The sequence below is a fragment of the Notamacropus eugenii genome, chromosome 3, assembly GCF_028372415.1.
Source record: "Notamacropus eugenii isolate mMacEug1 chromosome 3, mMacEug1.pri_v2, whole genome shotgun sequence".
Taxonomy (NCBI): Eukaryota; Metazoa; Chordata; class Mammalia; order Diprotodontia; family Macropodidae; genus Notamacropus; species Notamacropus eugenii.
Window position 1 is genome coordinate 328,333,003 of NC_092874.1, and position 18,865 is coordinate 328,351,867.

Consider the following 18,865-nt stretch of genomic DNA (forward strand, 5'->3'; position numbering starts at 1 on the left):
CTTTCCTTCTGGATTTTACTAGATGTATATGTGTGTCCCTATGTATATATAGTTATACCCTTGTTGCTTTAATGAAGAAGGGAAAAAAGAGGAAAAGAAAGAGAAAATTTAGACTTACAGAGGTGAATGAGGAAGGAAAATGATGACTTCAGGTAGGGGCACTGGCCAGAATCTCTTAGGGGCAAGGAAACTTCCACCATTCTCTAGTATGTTTACTTGGAAGTCATTGATTTCTAGCACACTCACCTTGCAACAGAGTACTCATGAAACACAATAACACAGATACCATAAAGATCTTTTTAAGAAAAGACAAACCCCTTTCGCTGTTAGATTTGTCTGCTGGGGTATGAGCAAATGGGCTTTAAGAGCCATAGCCAAACAACCTGACACTGTTCCCTCTTCCTTTCCTCACCCCCAGCCCCCAACACCTCTGAAATCATTGAAGAAACCAGAAAGGGGTATGGCTCCTTAGTGAAAGCTAATTAAGCATCTAGGGCTGACAGTCAACATGTCATCCTGTGGGAGAATACCACAGGCATGTTTATAGAGACCCTAGATGGTTTGTGCCAGAGCAAACAACCCACATGCACGGTACATCTGTGGTGAAGTTTAGAAAATTAAAACGTTTGCTCTGGAGAATGAGGCCTGTGACTCAGAAAAGGGTTGTTCAGCCACAGTTGCTTCAACCTCTAGTCTATTCTTCCAGAAAATCCTTCCATCTGTATACACATTTTAAAATAAACATAAATAAGGAATAGTATCCAAACTGAAAAAGAATTACTGGAGTTCATCTTAAGGGTAGAGTATGAAAAACTGCAGCTGCTTCCTTTACCTTGAGAGAGAATACTGTGGGTGTAGAAATGGAATTGAGAAATATGTGAACCAATCTGAATGGCCAACCTGGATTTTGAAGGAACTATTATTCTAAATGAACCCACGATTTTGTTTTGTTTTGTTTTGGTTCATAAATTGAACTTTGTTCCCTTAAAGACACTGACCATCTTTTGAGTTCGACCCAGAAAAGTTCAGAAATCTGAAAGTGGCTTCTCAAGAGAATTGGAACCTAACCAGATCTGGACTGTTTTGGCCAAGGGGAAAAAAAAGGTTAAGATCCAGTTGTTGTCCTTCAAACATTTGCTTCCACTGTTCTTCCATAACTACCTTTGTCATATGACTCCTAAGGGTCAAAGCGTGGTGAGTGCTACAATGCCAGCCTAGAAGACTGCCTACGAACAGGGATGATGCAGCAAAGTCTATAAGCAAGCATTAAGTAACTACTAAGTACCAAGCTTTGCTTAATTCTGGGGATACAAAAAAAAAAGGCAAAAGGCAATTCCTCATCATTGTAGACTTCATTATGGTGTATCCCAATTGGACTTCAAAAATGAACTTGAGAGTAAGGAGAGAAGTAAATTTTGCAATTCAACCTCTAAGAGTTCACTCTAATCCAAGACAAATCTATACAAGGTTAAAAGCATTGTTATATGGCTATACTGAAGGACTAAATGAATGAAAAAGCATTTGTTAAGTAAGTACCTATTTATGTTTCGAACATTGCGCTGATTGTTGCTGATAACAGAATAGAAAAAAATAAGACAGTCTCTGCTCTCAAAGAGCTCACATTTTAACCTAGGTAGAAAACATATAAAAGAAAGTTCAAGTTTAGGGCAGATAGAAAGCTTGAGATATGCTAAGAGCATAGCTAGCAAAACCAAGAGACCCTTAGGTGAAGTTGATAGATCAGTGACAGTGACAGTGCTCTGCGGACAGTAAAGACAGAAAGAATGGCAAGGCTTGATGGGCTTTCATATGTAATGCCAGGGAAGGTGGTAAGACAATGTTCCCCCATCTCACTGGATGAATACAGCTAGTGATTCCTGGGGGTGCAGTACATAGAACACCAGACTTGGAATCAAGAAGACCTGAGTTCAAATTCTGCCTCAGATACTTATCTGTGTGAACCCAGGCAAGTTGATTGATTTTCTTAGCCTCAGTTTCCTCATTTGTAAATAGGGGGTAAATAATAGTACCTACCTCACAGGGTTGGTATGAGGATCAAATGAGATAATATGTAACGTACTTTGCAAAACTTAATGGGCAATAGAAGTGATAGTGATGATGAGGATGATGACGATAATGATGATGAGGATGACGATGGTGATGGTGACGATGGTGATGATGATAATTATAACTCCCTATTTCATCAAAGCCATGTGAACCATCAAACAAGTCATGCTGGATTTTGGGAAAGCTTGTGGCCAAGAAAAAGTGGAAGGGGTAAAGCAAATGGGAAAAGGCACCATGGCTGTGGCTGATCTTCCTACTGCTCTGTAATTCTTAAATTCTTATTTTTTTCTTTAAATTCTCACCCTCTAAATTGTAGAGGAATTAGAGGAACTTTTATTCTGGATCTGATTTTCACCAATAAAAAACTGGTTACTAGAATGGAAATACTAGGAAATTTGTGAGGATAATTCCATAGTAATAACTGACACGTTGTAGTACTTTATGTTTTCAAAGAACTTACATATATCATCTTATTTGAACCCAATAACAGGTACTATAGCTATTCTTATCTCGATTTTACAAATGAGGAAACTGGAGCTCAGAGTGATTATGTAAGTTGCACCTGTGTTCACACTGATAATAACTGTCAGGTGAGATTCACACTAAGTAATCCTGTGGGAATTACATCACATTGTATTTGTGATAGAGAAGAGGAAAGCCAGACACCCTAAATTTGGGGAGGGTGGAGAAAAGGATAGGTAGGATCTAATGGAATATTAATTATACAGAGGAATTCAGTAGAGAAAGGATGGAAAACTCTCAAGAATGACATTTCAGAAGCACAAAGACCCAAAGTTTCCAAGAAAATAAAAGGAGGAATTTGCAAAGGAGACTAATGCAAAAAAAAAAAAGAACTCATTCACCAGCTTAGATTTTTAAAAGATAACAAATGGAAATGAAGAAAGGTAATGAATGCAAGCTAGATATATTCTTGAAAAACATCAGGAGTGTTAAAACTCAGAATGAGATGACATAGGGAAGGAAAACTATGAAAAACAAAATAAGGCTGATTTTTGGGGGTAATATTGGGGAAAACAGGAAAGTTAAAGAAGGGAAGGGTCTCTGCTCAGGATGGATAGAGTAATGATAATGAACTGAGAGAAAGAAGAGCTGCTCAATTGTCTCTGTCAAGAAGAATGATCTTCAAACTGGAAAATGCAGACTAAAAATGGCTATGTAAGTCATGGCCTAGAGCCTTCCCACCACCACCCCCAAGACTCTGGCATCACATGGGATAGATCAAATCTGGGACTGACCCAAAGGGACGTTTTTCAAAAATTGGTTTATTGTCCCCATCACTAGTTATTATAGAACAGTTTCCAAACAGAGCTTATATTGGGCTTGTGCCTAGGTTTCACCAAATGTGGGTAATGGGGCCCAGTTCTCATTATACGCACTCAAGGTGACAAAGTAGGTAGGATAGCTTTTTTTTCTTTCAAAAACTTCAGAAAACACAGAGGACTCAAAAGAACATGTAAACCAGTACAAGGTCAAAAAAAGTGCTCCAATAAGAAGGAAGATGGCCTTAATGTTGCCACAGCATCCTCCACAGTCTAGACTTGTAGCATCTCCCTTTGATTTGGATGTCCTCCAGAAGGCAAACAAACTTTGAGGCTGCTAAGAAATTCCCTTTCCTCTAAGCCTTTTTCTCACTAGTTTTGCTCTCCAAGTAGAACTCCATTCAGAAACCATTTTGAATTTCTGCTTTCCTGTTGCATCGAAAACCCCATGCTTTCTCTAGAAGCTCTAATGCCCAAACTTTCAAACTAGGTATTATCCACAGGGCAATCTCTTAAAACATACTATGCAGGGAATCTCCCTTCTCTGGCTTAAAGGCTAGACTGAAGGATCGGGCTGCCTAGAGAATTCAAAATCTCACCTCCTCCATACAGGCAATTGGCATTTGCAAACAATGCCCATCTTCTTTTGCCAGTTGGTCACACTAATGTCTTTTCCATGTGTTTCTATGGGAAATCTACTGATTCCCTGTTGTTGTCATCTACTAATTATTTCCTCTCAAGCGCCCGGTAGGCACTGGACCTACTTTTCCATAGCAGGCATTTTTAAATGTTACAGCAGAGTAAGTTTTCCCATAGAATTCAGGAAAGTCAAAGCATTTAGGGAGGCCTGAGTAGTAGCCTTGACCTTTGGACTTCATGCAGGATCTTGCTTTGCATCTCTCCGTGCTCTCATCATATAATGTATAATAGGCTTATCAGCACTTTTTTCCTTAAGCTTTGTTTTTTCCCCAACGACTCTACAAAGCTCTGCACACAATAAGGCATTGTTAATGAAGAAATGAAAAGGCATTTTTTAAAGTAATTACTGTGTCCCGGTGTGGCAGGCACTGTACTACTTACTGGAGGTACAAATACAAAAACAATGTGTGACCACAAGGAGTTACCATTCTATATCTTGGTGAGTGTTGAACCCAAAAAGGGTGAAGTTAGAGATGAGTGGAGTGGTCGGTTCAATTGACTAATACAGCCTTTCTAGATCCAATTACTAATATTGATCTGATGCTTATTCCCATAGCAAGGGCTAGAAATGGAAGGGAGCAGGGGAGATAAGGGAAGATGAAAGTGAAACAAATACACTTGGGGCTGGTGAGATAAGGTGAGTTCTAACCAATCAGTGTAGCCTCGGGGCAAAAACTGGAGATCCATTTGGGAGAGTAAAAGAACAGCAGGCCTGAAAGATGGAGGTAAAGCACCAAAAGATTTATTGATTTTATCTGAACATGCCACTAAATGAAAGCATTTGAACTTTAGTTATATTATATTTTATCTTATGATGTAGAAAAATGTATGTCCAAAATAGCCAGTCACTATTTTGGTTGAAAGTCTAGTCACATGGACTGGCAGTACTTTCTAGGCAAATGATCTGTGGAAATGGAGGTGTATTGCAACCATATCTGCAATTTCCAAGTCAGTCCTTACAATTCTGTAATTGAGCGTAGCATAATTGTAGCAGGTGATTCTCATGGGAAACCATATTTCTTTAAGAATTCAATTATGAGATTCTCTCTCCTCTGGTTTCTCACCCTCCTCAGCTCTTATGGCTCTTTTCCTCATCCTTTGCTTTTTCCTCCTTTCCCCTCCTCTCTCCTTTTTCCTACCCTTCCCTCTCCATCTTAGCCTTTTTTCTACTCTTTTCTTTCTTGACCCCATCTTTTCTTTTCTCTCTTCTCCTTCCCTTCCTTCCTTTCCCTCATTCACTCTGTCTTTCCCTTTTTCATACTTCTCTTTCTCCTTTCTTTCCTCCTGTTTCTATTCCCTGAACCTTCCTTTCTTCCTCCTTTCATTTCTCCTCCAGAGTTCCTTCTTCCTCTCTTCTAGTTGACTCATTCCTCCAAGAATAGGGATCTTGTGTTTTCCTGTTGATTCTGGAAAAACTCCTTCCTCTCTCACTTCCAGCCTGCTGCCTTTCCCCTACCCTCAAAATGGGAGCCATGTGTGTGGCAAGTTGTATGCTATACTGTGGGGATCCTGTCTCCTCATCATTATTCCCTTAGGAGAAGGGCTCTACTGTCCTTCAGCCAACTTTTCCCAAGTCTAAGTCTCCTTTCAGTAGGGAGGGCTTTTTTTATTTTTTTTTTATTTTTATTTTTTTGTATCTAGAGTTGGAACTCTGAAATTCTGGTGTCCCAATGTGATTTCACTTGTCCATTCTTTACAGCATTATTGGAGAGCTGGAGCAGAGCTGCATCTCAGAGGGTCCCTCAGAACTCACTTAGCACACCATTCCTCTCTCATCCCCCATCCTGGGACAGCAGGTCCAACAGGTCCTTCTCCAAGCAGAGTCTTGGAGGGCCTAGCCGGCACCATTACCTCCAAAGAGTGGAGCTTTCCCACCTCTTCTGAGGGGAGCAACATCTCCGAGGGCAGCGAGACTTTGGACAAACCCATTGACAATGATGCAGAGGGAGTGTGGAGCCCTGACATTGAGCAGAGCTTCCAAGAGGCCCTTGCCATCTACCCACTCTGTGGCAGGTGCAAGATCATCTTATCGGATAAGGGCAAGATGTATGGCAGTAATGAGCTGATTGTTCATTGTATTAAGCTCCAGACAGGGAAAACTCGAACCAGGAAGCAGGTATCTAGCCACATCCAGGTACTGGCCTATCACAAAACCCGGGAGATCCAAGTCAAGTTAAAGGGTCAGGCAGCTAAGGACAAAGCCCTACAGAATATGGCTACCATGTCATCTTCTCAGATCATCTCTGCTACAGCCTTCCACAATAAAATGGCCCTTACTCGGGGACCAGCATAACCAGCCACCTCAGGGTTTTGTCAAGGAACTTTGCCAGGCCAAGCTGGAACTTCCCATGATGTAAAACCTTTCTCTCAACAAACCTACGCTGTTCAGCCCCTGCTCCCTTTGCCAGGGTTTGAATCTCCTGCTGGATCTACCCTGTCACCGTCAACCCCTCCATGTCAAGGCCGAAGTGTGGCCAGCTCCAAGCTCTGGATGTTGGAGTTCTCTGCCTTCTTGGAGCAGCAGCAAGACCCAGACATGTATAACAAGCACCTATTTGTACACATTGGCCAGTCCAGTCCCAGCTACAGTGACCCCTACCTCAAAGCAGTGGATATCCACCAGATCTATGACAAATTCCCTGATAAAAAGGGAGGACTCAAGGAACTCTTTGAACAAGGACCCTCAAATGCCTTCTTCCTTGTCAAATTCTGGGCTGACCTCAACACCAACATGGAGGACAAAGGCAGCTCTTTTTATGGTGTCTCCAGTCAGTATGAGAGTCCTGAGAACATGATCATCACCTGCTCCACCAAAGTCTGCTCCTTTGGCAAACAGGTTGTGGAGAAAGTAGAGACAGATTACGCCCACTATGAGAATGGCCACTAATCGTATGGAATTCACCAATCTCCTCTCTGAATATATGATCAACTTCATCCATAAGCTAAAATATCTGCCAGAGAAATACATGATGAACAGCGTATTGGAGCACTTCACTATTTTGCAGGTGGTGACCAACAGACATACCCAGGAAACTTTCCTGTGTATTGCATATGTGTTTGAAGTATCTGCAAGTGAACATGGAGCTCAACATCACATCTACCAGCTGGTGAAAGAATAAGAGACTTAGGGATGGAGGACAAGAAGAGCCAGGCTATGTGTGTACAAGGAAAGTAGGGAGATCTGGCCTATGCTTGATGTTCAGAATCAAGAAGAGAACATTCCCCCCCCTTCCCAAAAGCAAACATAATCCCCTAACCTCAAATAAACTCAAGATATTACATATTTTCAAAAAAAAAAAAAGAAAGAATTCGATTATGGACACATGAACATACACTGTAATTGAAAGGTTCTCAAAAGTGATGCCAGCAGAGTACATGCTCTCTATGGTCCTACCAAACTGGAAAGGCTTGGAATTTGATCCAATAACATACTGCATGCCTCTTGAGTGAGGATCAGTCTTGTTAAATTCAGAGTCTCATTTCAAGGTTTCCTGCAGAGTGATGAATATTTCAGCCTCAGGAACTTTCAAAAATCATCTGTTAAGATATAGAAGACCTATTTTTGGTGTTAGAGGAGGAAGATTCCAAAGCAGTGAATCTATTAAGATTTTTGAAATATGGGTAGCATATTGTTGATTTAAAATTTATTAAATTAAAATATATGTATTTCAATTGTAAGTAAAATTATTTTTTAATATTTGTTTTTAAATTTTTTAAGTCCCACATTCTCTCCCTCTCTCTAACTGTCCCTCTTCCTTGAGTAGGCAAGGAATTTGATATACTTCACACATGTGCAGTCATGCAAAACATTTCCATACTAGCCATGTTGCAAAAAAAAAAAAAAAAAAAAAAAAAAGACCAAAACAAAACTGCAAGAAAAAGAGTTTTATAAAAGAATGCTTCAATCTTCATCTAGACGCCATCAGTTCTCTCTCTGGAGGTGGTTAGTATTGTTCATCATAAGTCCTTCAGAATTTTTTTGTATCATTGTATTCCTGAGAGTAGTTAAGTCATTATTAGTTGATCATAGTACAATATTACTGTGTACAGTGTTCTACTGGTTCTGCTCATTTCACTTTGCATCAGTCCATGTAAGTCTTTCCAGGTTTTCTTGAAAACATTCTGCTCCTCATTTCTTGTAGCACAATAGCTTTCCATCACAATCATGCCACAACTTGTTCAACCACTGCCCAATAGATGGCTATTTCCTCAATTTCTAATTCTTTGCCACCACTAAAAGAACAGATATAAATATTTTTTGTACATATAAGCCCTTTTCCTATTTATTTGGCCTCTTTGGGATACAGCAGTATTGCTGAGTCAACAGGCATGCACAGTTTGGTTGCCCTTTGGGTATAGTTCCAAATTATTCTCCAGAATGGTTGGATCAGTTCACAACTCCGCCAACAATACATTAGTGTCCCTATTTTTCTACCTCCCCTTCAACATTTGTCATTTTTCTGTTCTGTCATATTAGCCAATCTGATACATGTGAGGTGGTACCTCAGAGTTGTTTTAATTTGCATTTCTCTAATCAATCATGATTTAGAGCATTTTTTCATATTACTATAGACAGCTTTGATTTCTTCTGAGAACTGCCTTTTTATGTCCTCTGACCATGTATCAATGAGGATATCACTCATATTCTTATAGAGTTGACTCAGTTATCTCTATATTTGAGAAGTGATACCTTTATCAGAGAAATTTGCTATACATTTTTTCCAGTTCTCTGCTTTCCTTCTAATTGTGGTTGCATTGTATTTGTTTGTGTAAACACTTTTTAATTTAATGTAATAAAATTATCCACTTTACTTTCTGTAATGCTTGCTAAGTCTTGTTTTGTCATAAAATCTTCCTTATCCATAGATATGACAATGAAGATATTACATGCTTCCCTAGTTGGCTTAAGATATCATCCTTTATATATAAATTATGTACTCACTTTAACCTTATATTGGTATACAGTATGAGATCTTGGTGTATACATAGTTTCTGCCACACTGCTTTCCAGTTTATCCAGTAGTTTTTTGTCAAATCCTGAGTTCTTGTCCCAAAAGCTTGGATCTTTAGGTTTATTGAACACTAGATTGCTATGGTCATCTGCTACTATGTATTATGTACCTAATCTATTCCACTGGTCCACCACTCTGTTTCTTAGCCAGTGCCAGATTGTTTTGATGATTACCTCTTTGTAATACATTTTGAGACATGGTACTGCTAAGTGATCTTTCTTCACAATTTTTAAAAAATTGATTCCCTTGATATTTTTGACTTTTCATTTTCCTAGATGAATTTTGTCATCAATTTTCTAGCACTGTAAAATAATTTTTTGGTAGTTTGTTGTTTTTGCTTGTTATATGTCCTTCATTTTCAAAGAGGACCGATGACATCACAAACTGATGTCTTGATTCCTGTGTGAATTTGTTTTTAGTGAGGCAAAAATTGCATAGTCATCAGCCTTACTCTCTCTTCCAGAGTCACTGAAGTTCAATGGCAAGAAAAAATTCAAGATGACTAGTGATGGGCCAGAATGAAGTGGATGATCTTGGCATCTTTGATATCTGACCAAGCTCTAAGTTCTCCACAGCACCTTCTTCAGTCACTTTCAATGCCTATTAGAAAAAATTGTTCTCTTCCATTCATTCCACCTAGTGAAGTATTTGTGTGTTTGGATAAACATCCCCCTAACTTGCCAATGGGTTTGAGTCCATGGTTCAGTAAAGTATGACCGTTCTGCTGCTATAGCTTCTTGGAACCACAGGTTACAGTTGAGTGCCGGTAGACACAAAGGTAGATGAGCAACTCTGAAAAGGGCTCAGCAAGCTCTCATGCCAAAGGTGATAGTCCTTCCTGAGCACAACATACAGTGCTGTTTGATGGATATGGCTCTAAATAAATCAATCAGTTTAGGTAGAAATGTCATTTTTATCATATTGGTTCAGTTTACTTATGAGCAATTAATATTTCTCCAGTTGTTTAGATCTGACTTTATTTGTGTGAAAAGTGTTTTGTAATTGTTCATATTGTTCCTGGATTTATATTGTCTGCAGTTATTTTAATAGGAATTTCTTTTTCTCTCTCTTGCTGCTGAACATTGTTGGTAATATATAGAAATTCTGATGATTTATGTGGGTTTATTTTATATCCTGCAGTTTCCCTAGAGTAGTTAATTGCTTCATGTCATTTTTTTTACTTGATTCTCTAGGATTCTCTAAGTATATCATCATATTATCTGCAAAGAGAGATCATTTTGTTTTCTTATTGCCTATTTTATTCCCTTCAATTTATTTTACTTCTCTTATTGCTGTAGCTACAATTTCTACTACAATATTGAATACTAGTGGTAATAATGGACATCCTTGCTTCACCTATGCTCTTTTTGGGAAGACTTCTAGCTTGTCCCCTTTTCAGGTAATACTTTCTGAAGGTTTTCAATAAATACTGATTAGTTAAAGAAAAACTCCAATTATTTCTATGCTTTCCAGTGTTTTTATTAGGAATAATTGTTATAAATTGTCAAAAGTTTTGTCAAAATTTGTCAAAAGATTTCCCCTCATCCATTGAAATAATCATATGATTATGGTTGTTTTTGTTATTGATAGATAATTATGCTGATAATTTTCCTAACATTGAACCAGCCCAGCATTCCTGGTATAAATTTCGCCTAGTCATAATGTATGACCTTTGTGATACACTGCTGTAATCTTCTTGCTAGTATTTTATTTAAATTTTTGAAGCCATATTCATTAAGGTCTATAACTTTTTCTTTCTCTTTTTCACTCTCCCTGCTTTAGGTGTATTTATATTCTAAAAAGAATTTGGTAGGACTCCTTCTTTGCCTATTTTTCCAAATAGTTTATATAGTATTGGAATTAATTGTTATTTAAATGTTTGGTAGAATTTACTTGTGATTCCATCCTTTCCTGGGTTTTTTTTTCCTTAAAACTGATGGCTTGGGGGTGGAAACAAGATGGCAGAGTAGAAAGATACACACATGCAAGTTCTCCCCACACAGCCCATAAAATACCTGTAGAGAGGGACTCTCAACAAATTCTGGAGCAGCAGAAGTGGAGAACAACAGAGTGGAGGAGATTTCCAGCCCAGGGTGACCTGAAAGGCCCACGGGAAACATCTGTTGCACCAGACAAGGAGCGAAGCCCAGCCCAGCCTTGGCCATGCAGCGTAGCTCTGGGAGGAGGACACCGCAGGGGCAGAATCTCCAGTGGCACAATCCCCAGTCTCAGCAGTAGCAGTTCTCAGATCCTTCAACCCACAGGCACCAAAGGGGAGTGACAGTATTTTCTCAGCTGGCCAGGAAGGGAGAAGGATCTTTTCATAGCTCTGGCCTTAGGAAGCAGCCACTGAGGCCACATTGGGCAGGCAGCAGTTCCTACAGCAGCCCACATCCATTATTGGATCGTAAAACCCCTGGGGGCACTGAGGAGCCCATTCTTACCTCAGCCCTGTGTAGAGGCCCTGAGGGAGCAGATCTTTATCTCACACTGAATGGCTGCCCTGCCCACACAGCTTATCTGAAAATCAGCCCCCATTGCTGGCTTGGTGGAACTGGAAGCCAGGTGGCTGTGGAGAGGAAACTCTGCTAAGATTCTGGGCACAAAAATCCCTTCCTGCTCCCAGACCAGTGTACATGCTTGATTGTACCATGCAGGAGGAACTGAGATCTTATAGATTCCCAGAGTATACCCTACTCTTGACAAAGGACCCAAAAGTCAAGTAACTGGTTCAGAAAATACCCAAAAAAGGGGAAAAAAATAAGACTATAGAAGTTTACTTTCTTGGTGACTAGATATCTTCTCCCATCCTTTCAGATGAGGAAGAACAATGCTTACCATCAGGTAAAGACATAAAAGTCAAGGCTTCTCTATCCCAAACATCCAAAATAAATATTCAATGGGCTCAGGCCATGGAAGAGCTCAAAAAGGATTTTGAAAATCAATAAGAGAGGTGGAAGAAAAATTGGGAAGAGAAATGAGAGAGATGCAAGAAAAACATGAAAAGTAGGTCAACACCTTGCTAAATGAGACCCCAAAAAATGTTGAAGAAAATAACACCTTGAAAAATAGGCTAACTCAATTGGCAAAAGAGGTTCAAAAAGCCAGTGAGGAGAAGAATGCTTTCAAAAGCAGAATTAGCCAAATGGAAAAGGAGGTTCAAAAGCTCACTGAAGAAAATAGTTCCTTCAAAATTAGAATGGAACAGATAGAGGCTAATGACTTTATGAGAAACCAAGAAATCACAAAACAAAACCAAAAGAATGAAAAAAAAGGAGATAATGTGAAATACCACATTGGAAAAACAACTGGCGTAGAGAATAGATCCTGGAGAGACAATTTAAAAATTATGGGACTACCTGAAAGCCATGATCAGAAAAAGAGTCTAGACATCATCTTTCATGAAATTATCAAGGAAAACTGCCCTGATATTCTAGAACCAGAGGGCAAAATAAGTATTAAAAGACTCCACCAATCCCCTCCTGAAAGAGATCCAGGTCAAGGAGAAAATATTGCAAGAAGCTAGAAAGAAATAATTCAAGTATTGTGGAAATACAATCAGGATAACACAAGATCTAGCAGCTTCTACATTGTCCTTTCTTTAACAGAATGTTTGAAGGAATTAAAGAGAAAGAATGCATGCATTCATGTTTTTTTTAACTTGACAAAAAAAAAAATAAGGCCCATTTCTAGTCTTTAGAAACCTTTCTCTAACTTTCTTTTCCCAAAGAAAATTTATTAATGTATGCTCCAAAGAAATTAATTCATTAATCTTGTTCTAATAATTAATAATGATTTGTTCCTTTCCAACATTTCTCTCAGCAAACCTAAAAGTATTCTAGGGAAAAAAAGGCTAGATAATACTTCCCTACTCTTCTTAAACTCTTAAAGATTACTACCTTGACCCCAATAGATTAGCTGTCAAAGACTGTGAAGAGACAATTTTTAAAAGAAATATAAACCATCACTGATCATATAAAAGAACTCTCTGATTCATTTATGATAAAAGAATTGAAAATTAAAATAACCAGTGTTTCACCTCATGACCAGAAGGTATGCAAGGATGACAAAAATGTAAATGTTAGAGGAATTGTAGAAATATAAGCATATCAATGTATTGTTGGTAGAGTTGAGAATTGGTCCAATTCTTCTGAAAAATTATTTGGAATAATGTTAGAAAAGTAACTAAACTCTATGTACCCTTGGACTCTGCAATACCATTACTAAGAACATCCTCCAATGAGGTCGAAAATAAAAGGAAGAACCACTGTATTGGAGAAATATGTATAACATTATTTTTTGTAGTAGTAAAAAATCTAGAAGGGAATTGAGTGTCTACCAATTGGAGAATGACTGAACATATTGTGTTATATAAAGTCAAAGGAATGTGTTATGCCATAAGAATTGACAAATATGAATAATTCAGAGAAACTTGGAAAAGATTTTATGATCTGATAGTAAAAACTAAAAACAGAAAATAAATAAAATCAACAGTACATGAGTCCCACTTTCTCATTATCTGGCCAAAGTATTTAAGCTTCAGCTTTAGTATTTGACTATTCAGTGAATAATCTGAATTAATTTCTCTTAAATATTGAATTATTTAATCTCCTTGCTATTCAAAGGACTCTCAAAACTCTTCTCCAGCACCAGGATTGAAAAATAGCAGTTCTACAACACTCAACTTTCCTTATAGTCCAGCTCTCACAGCCATACATTGCTACTGAAAAAGCCATACCTCCACTAATCTCTGCTAAGAAAACCTTATGTACAGCACTAAAATGGTGAAAGAGATAGTATTAGAAGATGAACTCTTCAGGTCCAAAGATGACCAACATGTTACTGAGGAAGAGTGGAGGACAACTTACAAGTAGTTCCAAAACTAATGAAGTGTTTAGGCTAAAGCAGAAAGAAAGCTTAGCTGCAAATGTATTTGATAAGGTAAAGAAAATCCAATGCTATATTAATTAATATTGTTACTATTGTAGAGGAATCCATAATGTAAGATTTATGAACCAACATAAGTTGAATATGATCAAGCTAGAAAAAGAAAGAATAAAATCCACTTCTTGGAAGTCAGAGAATGTAAATGGACAGGAATGGGTGAATTTAACTCGGGTCATCACTATATATACTACTGTGAGCAAGAATTCCTTAGAAGAAATGGAGTAGCTCTCATAGTCAATAAAAGGATGAGAAAAACAGTGCTGGGGTATAATCTCAAAATGATAGAATGATATCTGTTTGAATCCAAGACAAATCATTCAATAACACAGTAACATAAGTCTGTGCTCTAATCATTGATACCAAAGAGGCCAAAGTTGGTCAGTTCTGTGAAGATCTGTAATATCTTCTAGAAATAGCACCCCCCAAAAAGATGTCATATTTCATCACAGGGGATTGGAATGTTAAAGCAGGAATTCAAAAGGTAACTGGATTAATAGACAAGTTTGGCTTTGGAATACAAAATGAAGCAGAGCACAGACTAACAGAGCTTTGTCAAGATAACTCATTGGTCATAGAAAACATTCTTTTTCAACAGCCCAGAAGGTGACTCTACACATGGACGTCACCAGATGGTCAATACAGAAATCAAATTGATTATATACTTTGCATCCAAAGGTAGGGAAGTTCTCCCATAGTCAGTTAAAATATGAATGAAACTAACTGTGGCTCAGATTATGAGCTTCTTTTTGCAAAATTCAGACTTAAATTGAAGAAAGCAGGGAAAACCATCAGACCATAGAGGTATAAACTAAATGATATCCCTTATGGGAAGTTATAGAAATTAAAAAAACAAAAAAGCAATGACACTTCCATGTATGCAGTAAAGCAGTAGTCACCAAAACCGTTTGATATTGGCAAAAAAAAATAAGTAGTGTAATGAAACAGACTAAACAAAGGAGAATCAGAAACAATGGAACTTAATGACCCATTGTTCAATAAAACTGAAAACATAAATTACTTAGAAAAGAATTCCTATTTGTTAAAAAGTGCTAGGGAAAATGGAAAGCAATTTGGTAGCAATTAGGGTTAGACAACATATTAAGCCATACTTTACAATAAATACAAAATGGGTATGTGATCTTAATATTAAAGATCATACCATAATAAAATTAGAAAAGAAGCAGGTCATATACCTTTCATGATTATGTGTACAAGTGTCTTAACCAAAAAAGGGATAGAGACAATTACAAAGATAAAATAGATAATCTTGATTAGATGAAGCTGAAAAGCTACTGTAGAGATTAAATTAATCCATCTAGGATAAGAAGAGCAGTTAAATGGAAAAAACAATCTTTGAATCAAATTTCTCAGATAGGGCTTTTATATCAAAAATATATAGCAACTAACAGTTGGGTATTATGTGTGTTTGTGTGTGTCTGTGTCTGTGTGTGTGTCTGTGTGCGTGCGTGCATGGGGAGAGAGAAAGATGGGGAGAGAGAGAGAGGGAGAGTCATTTTAACAGTATGTATACTAAAATTAGAATGATATGAAGAAGATTGGAATAGTCCCTGAACAAGAAAGATGTGCAACGTCATGAAAAATTCCATAGATACACATACATATTTTCTTGATTATACATGTTTATAATAGGGGTTTTGTTTTTATTTTATTCTCAGTATTGGATATGATTTGAATTGCGAGAGTGAGAAAGAAGACTTTTGCTGATTAAAAGATAAAATATAATTTGAAAATAAAAATGGATATGTGTATATACATATATATGTATATATGCATACATACATAAGATCAAAAATCATTCCTTAATAGATAAGTGGTCAGAGGATATAAAGATTTGCAAACTAATGTATATATATATATGTATATAGCTATTACTATATGAAAGAATTCTCCAATTCTCTAATATTAAGAAATGCAACAAAATATCCCTCACATATAAGTTTTACCTCATATCCAGCAAATAGGCAAAGATAGGAATAGTCAAAATGGAAAAGAGCACACTAGCACATTGTTGGTGAAACTGTATACAATATAAACATTTTGGAAATCAGTTTATAGTTATGCTAATGAGATGACAAAAATGTTGATACCCTTTGACTTAAAGATTTCACAACTAGACATATCCCCAAGGAGGTCCTTGACAAGAAGAAAATTCCCATATTTATAAAAATATCTCTGGCAGCATTTTTTGTGATAGTAAGGAATTGGAAACAATGTAGATGTCCATCAATCGGTGAGTAGCAAAACAAATTGTGATACATAAATGCAATGGAATATTTCCATCCTTTAAGAAATTAAGAATATAATGAAGAAAGAGAAGCATTTCCACAATCTGATTCATATAATCTGATGTGGAGTGATTTACATAACCTGATGCAATGAAGTAAGCTCAGCCCAAAAAGCAATACATAACTGGAACAATATAAATAGAAAAAACAACCATTAAACAATCATAAGTGAACATCACATTATTACAAAAAATAAGTATAGCCTCAAGAAGAAATATGAGAAAACACCTCTGCTCTACTATTTTGCAAAGATGGTGTGACTACACTTTGCGTTTTTTTCAGTTTTGTTTAGTTTTGGCCATTATTCCTTATTTTCTTCAAAAAAAGCATTGTTTGTTATATGGGACCATTCTGCGGGAGCCAGAGGATTGGAGATACTGGGATAAATTCTAGTGACATAAAAAAAATTAATAAAGTGTATTTTAAAAAAAGATCATAGATATAGAGTTGGTAGAAACCTCAGAAACCATCTAATCCAATGTAATCCAAATCTCTTGTTAGCAGATGAGGAAATTGAGATTCAGTGAGTTTAGTTTACTTGCCCAGGGTCACAAAGGTATGATTTGAACACAGGTCCTCCAATTTCAAAGTCAGTGTTTTTTCCACTAGAAAATAGTGCCAGTAAATAATACATCAGTAAAATATGTATTTTTTTTTTTGAAGTCGAGAAAAATTTATGATGTTCCATCAGTAGCAAGTAAGAACAAAAAGACATTGTTCAATCTCACCCATCCTGTGAGAAGAACCCTGGATGAGAGTATTACAGATCACTGTTCAGAAGTCTAAAAGTCAGTTTGCTGAAACTGACTTTTTCAGGATGAAAATGTTTGAAATGTTTGCTCTGCCTTTTCAGTTTCATAGCAATGTAACAAAAGACCTGCCTTGACTGAAAAGATTTCCAACTCTCCATTTCTTAGACCCGTGAAAGTCAAGTTGTAAATTGCAAATGTTCCTTTTCTGATGTCAGATACTGAGTAAAGAAAGAAGACATCAAACACTTAATCTAGAATTCATATTTAATAGCTAGTAATCATCATCCACAGTATCAAAGAATCATAGCATTGGCAGGAGTCTTGAGATCATCTCCTTTATGTCCCTATTTCAAGTAGGACCAAACCATAACTACCAAAAGTGGATGATATCTGAAACTTTAAAGAAGGAGCTGTCTCATTGTCTTTGCTAATACATTCAATTATTTCCAGTTAGCAAGAAACAAAGAAGAATTAGGATCTCCTTTTGGCTATAGTACTTCCTTGTTGTGCGATTGAAGGTAGATCCCTTAAAGGATCTGTTTTTCAATTTCCTCATTCAAAAAACTGGGTTAATCTACTTGTCCTTTGCATCTCAGAAGATGCTTGTGAGGATCAAGTAATGTAGTGCTTTGAAAATAAGAACAGCAAAATTTGTATAATGCTTTAGTGTTTGCTAAGTGCTTTACAAATATTATCTAAACTGATCTCACAAATCTATAAGGTAGGTATTACCCTACAGATAAGGAAGATGAGATAGGTAGAGGTAAAGAGACTTGCCCAGGGTCACAGAGTTAAGAAGTGTCTGAATAAAATTTGACCTTGAGTCTTCCTGACCCCAGGTCTAGCACTCTATCCAGTGCCCCACCAGCTGCATAATAGCACTCAATAATATTGTCATTATTACTACATATTAATGAATACCGATATTTCCGGGGGAATCTGATTTCAGTTCAGCAAACATTTATTAAGCACCTACTGTTTGTGTAGGCGAGATATACACTGTATATCACAAGCAAAGTTACCACACAGGATGGTTTTTCAAAACATTTTTCCCCTTCATATGACCCACATATGTCATATGGACAGTCCCCTCTTCCCTACTCTTCTATCCTCCTATTATTAACCCTTAGAAAATATGACAGAGGAACAAATAGCCTCCTAGACCTTTCATTCCTCTACAGCACTGATTCTCAAACTTTTTGGTCTCAGGAAACCTTTACACTTTTAAAAATTATTGAGGTCTCTTGTCAAAGAGCTTTTATTATATGGGTTATATCTATTAATGCTGGAGAAGGAAATGGCAAAACACGTGTCTTTGCCAAGAAAACCTCAAATGGGGTCACAGAGAGTCAGACATTACTGAAAATTACACATTAACAACAACATTGATATTTACCATATTGAGACTTTAAATGTCTTAATATTATTTTTAAAAAATAATTTTGACCTTGCAGACACCCTGAAAGGAGTCCTCACATGGCAATTAAACATCTACTACTCTCCACTGCGTCCTCTTTGGAATCTTCCATGATGTTTTTTATTTGGGGAGGGGGTTCTGTTTTGTTTGCTCAGACCTTTGGTTTCATTGGTTTAGGGAACTCCCTCCATTGATGTAGATTGGCAAATCATCTGGGGGCAGTGAGAGGTGAAGAGACTTCCACATGGTCACACCCCTAGTATGTGTCAGAGCCAAGACTTCAACCCAAGCCTTCGCTCTAATGCCAGCCCTTCAGCCACTACATCACACTGCCTTTCAGTCCTTGAGTACTTTCTCTTGGGAATCCATCCTGTATTTCCCTAAT

At 37.3% G+C, this 18,865-nt stretch overlaps 1 pseudogene; it reads left to right on the forward strand.

The window, feature by feature from the left end:
• Positions 1-6,090: 6,090 nt before the first annotated feature.
• Positions 6,091-7,165, forward strand: LOC140531602 (transcriptional enhancer factor TEF-3 pseudogene; annotated as a pseudogene).
• The last annotated feature ends 11,700 nt before the right edge of the window (positions 7,166-18,865 follow it).